At 50.9% G+C, this 3,584-nt stretch overlaps 1 protein-coding gene across 1 annotated transcript in view; it reads left to right on the top strand.

The window, feature by feature from the left end:
* Nucleotides 1-3,584, top strand: part of CALCRL (calcitonin receptor like receptor) — a 125,749-nt gene that overhangs the window by 14,869 nt on the left and 107,296 nt on the right. The window lies entirely within an intron of this gene.

Here is a 3,584-nt window from a genome sequence, read left to right as displayed (position 1 = left end):
GATTCAGCTTCAGCCGGCTCAGCCTGAGCAACCAGCCACGGCCTGTAACGCCCGGTCCAAATCCTCCGGTCTGGAGCATCAGATAGAGCTGGGTGTCATCAGCATACTGGTGACACCCCAGCCCATACCTCCGGGCTATCTGGGCAAGGGGGCACATATAGCTGTTAAAGAGCATTGGGGAAAGCACTGCCCCGTCTCTTACTAGATGTCATAACATTTCTACAGAATGCCTTCTGACAAGAGGGGTGTGTTGTGCGAGACACCAAAAGCCACAAGGGACCAGGGCTATTTTTGGGCAGGAACACACAGGAATGGAGTTCCGGCTGGCTTCCAAGTTGGCCATGCCCAGCAGGAACTCATTAGCATAATAGGCCACACCCAACAGCAGAAACCCATTAGGGTTGGCTACAATTAGGGGGTGTGGCCTAACATACAAAGGAGTTCCTGCTCCAAACAAAAAGCCTTGGGTTTTGACAACAAACAAGGTAAAGAGAATAAGAAGCAAAAGGTGGGTGTGGTTGGATGACCACACTTCTGGTAACATGGGGGTGTGGCCTAATATGCGAATGAGCTGTGCTCTCAGGGGTGTAGCCTAATATGCTAATGAGTTCCTGCTGTTGGGTATGGCCTATTATGCTAATGAGTTCCTGCTGGGCTTTTTCTACAAAAAGAGCCCTGCAAGGGACTGTGTAAAGTCAAGAAAGAAGACCTTTCCCCTTGCGTATGTTAGCACTGGCTGGGAACTTTCTGTGTTTGTCAGTCTCTCTCTGGTCAAAGCCCAGCATAAGAACATCAGAGAAGCCATGTTGGATCAGGCCAATGGCCTATCCAGTCCAACGCTCTGTTGCACACAGGGGGTCCAGCAGCAGGGCCAGAACTGTAGCCATTACCTCACACTACCCCTCCAAACATACCAGGGAAGAACAGACACACCGTATGAGTCTGTCAGGGTGTTATACATAATATAACTAGCACAAAGGCTATATACAGGTCTGTCTTGCCAGTATTGTGGCTAGGATTGCCAACATCAGGTTGGGAAATTCCTGGGTTTTGGGGGTGGAGCCTGGAGAGGGTAGAATTTGGTGAGGGGAGAGACCTCAGCCGAGTGTAATGCCATAGAGTCCACCCTCCAGAGTGGCTGTTTTCTCCGAGGGAGCTGATCTCTTGTCTTGAGACGAACTGGAATTCCAGGAGGTCTCCAGCCACCACCTGGAAGTTGGCAACCTTAATTATAGCCCTATTATACCATTTTGATAACAAATCTTAACTGTTCTATAGCTGAATTAGAGAGAAGCACTAAATATAAACTAACCGTATTCCAGAAGTTGCAACCTTGGGCCATGTAAAATATCCCTGTTTCCTTTCCCTGTGAGGCAATTCCGGTTCTGTTCCAATTTTGTTCTGTTTCCTCTCGGATGAGGCTGCTGAGTGAGTCATTTTGCCAGGCGCTAAAAATGGGTACGTAGAAACCTTCAGGAACATTTAATCTGTGCTGGCTTTAGGTATAAGGGTATCCAGACTGCTTCAACTTCCTTCTGAAGTGGGCCATTAACATCCGTGTGTGTGTGTGTTAAGTGTGGTCAAGTTGCTTCCAAGTGATGGTGACCCCAGGGCATTTTTTGTAGAAAAAGCCCAGCAGGAACTCATTAGCATAATAGGCCACACCCAACAGCAGGAACTCATTAGCATATTAGGCCGCACCCCCATGTTACCAGAAATAGGGTCATCCAGCCACACCCACCTTTTGATTCTTATTCTGTTTACCTTGTTTGTTGTCAAAACCCAGGGCCTTTTTTGTAGCAGGAACTCCTTTGCATGTTAGGCCACACACCCCTAATGTAGCCAGTCCTAATGAGTTTCTGCTGTTGGGTGTGGCCTAAGCTGGGAGCTGCCACTGAAAAGGCCCTGGCGGCAGAGAGCCTGACATCTTTAGGGCCGGGGAGGGTCAGTCGATTCTGTGACCCCGACCGCAGTGCTCTCTGAGGTATATATGGGGAAAGGTGGTCCCTCAGGCATGTCAGACCCTGGCCATATAGGGCTTTAAAGGTAAGCACCAGCACCTTGAAGCGAATTTGGTATGCTATTGGCAGCCAGTGCAGTGCCTTCAGCGTGGGCTGGATGTGCTCCCATCTGGGCAGGCCCATCAAGAGCCTCGCCGTGGCATTCTGCACTAGCTGCAGCTTCCGGATTAGCGACAAGGGCAGCCCCATGTAGAGAGCGTTACAGTAGTCTAGTCTCGAGCTGACTGTCGCATGGATCACTGTGGCCAGGTCGTTGCGGTCAAGAAAGGGAACCGACTGCCTAATCAGCCGAAAGTGGTAAAAGGCCGACTTGGCAGTGGCTGCTACCTGGGCCTCCATTGTTAAGGAGGTATCCAGGAGCACTCCCAAGCTCCTAACCACCGGCGCTGGCATGAATGGTGTCCCGCCGAAGGTCGGGAGTGGGACCCCCGCCCCCGAACCGCCCTGACCCACGCACAGGGCCTCTGTCTTCGCCGGATTCAGCTTCAGCCGGCTCAGCCTGAGCAACCAGCCACGGCCTGTAACGCCCGGTCCAAATCCTCCGGTCTGGAGCATCAGATAGAGCTGGGTGTCATCAGCATACTGGTGACACCCCAGCCCATACCTCCGGGCTATCTGGGCAAGGGGGCACATATAGCTGTTAAAGAGCATTGGGGAAAGCACTGCCCCGTCTCTTACTAGATGTCATAACATTTCTACAGAATGCCTTCTGACAAGAGGGGTGTGTTGTGCGAGACACCAAAAGCCACAAGGGACCAGGGCTATTTTTGGGCAGGAACGCACAGGAACGGAGTTCCGGCTGGCTTCCAAGTTGGCCACGCCCAGCAGGAACTCATTAGCATAATAGGCCACACCCAACAGCAGAAACCCATTAGGGTTGGCTACAATTAGGGGGTGTGGCCTAACATACAAAGGAGTTCCTGCTCCAAACAAAAAGCCTTGGGTTTTGACAACAAACAAGGTAAAGAGAATAAGAAGCAAAAGGTGGGTGTGGTTGGATGACCACACTTCTGGTAACATGGGGGTGTGGCCTAATATGCGAATGAGCTGTGCTCTCAGGGGTGTAGCCTAATATGCTAATGAGTTCCTGCTGTTGGGTATGGCCTATTATGCTAATGAGTTCCTGCTGGGCTTTTTCTACAAAAAGAGCCCTGCAAGGGACTGTGTAAAGTCAAGAAAGAAGACCTTTCCCCTTGCGTATGTTAGCACTGGCTGGGAACTTTCTGTGTTTGTCAGTCTCTCTCTGGTCAAAGCCCAGCATAAGAACATCAGAGAAGCCATGTTGGATCAGGCCAATGGCCTATCCAGTCCAACGCTCTGTTGCACACAGGGGGTCCAGCAGCAGGGCCAGAACTGTAGCCATTACCTCACACTACCCCTCCAAACATACCAGGGAAGAACAGACACACCGTATGAGTCTGTCAGGGTGTTATACATAATATAACTAGCACAAAGGCTATATACAGGTCTGTCTTGCCAGTATTGTGGCTAGGATTGCCAACATCAGGTTGGGAAATTCCTGGGGTTTTGGGGGGGAGCCTGGAGGGGGGAGAATTTGGTGGA

The sequence above is a fragment of the Gekko japonicus genome, unplaced genomic scaffold (assembly GCF_001447785.1).
Source record: "Gekko japonicus isolate JY-2015 unplaced genomic scaffold, Gekko_japonicus_V1.1 scaffold317, whole genome shotgun sequence".
Lineage (NCBI taxonomy): Eukaryota > Metazoa > Chordata > Lepidosauria > Squamata > Gekkonidae > Gekko > Gekko japonicus.
Note: the sequence above shows the minus strand (reverse complement) of the source record. Positions and strands in the feature narration are given on the sequence as shown.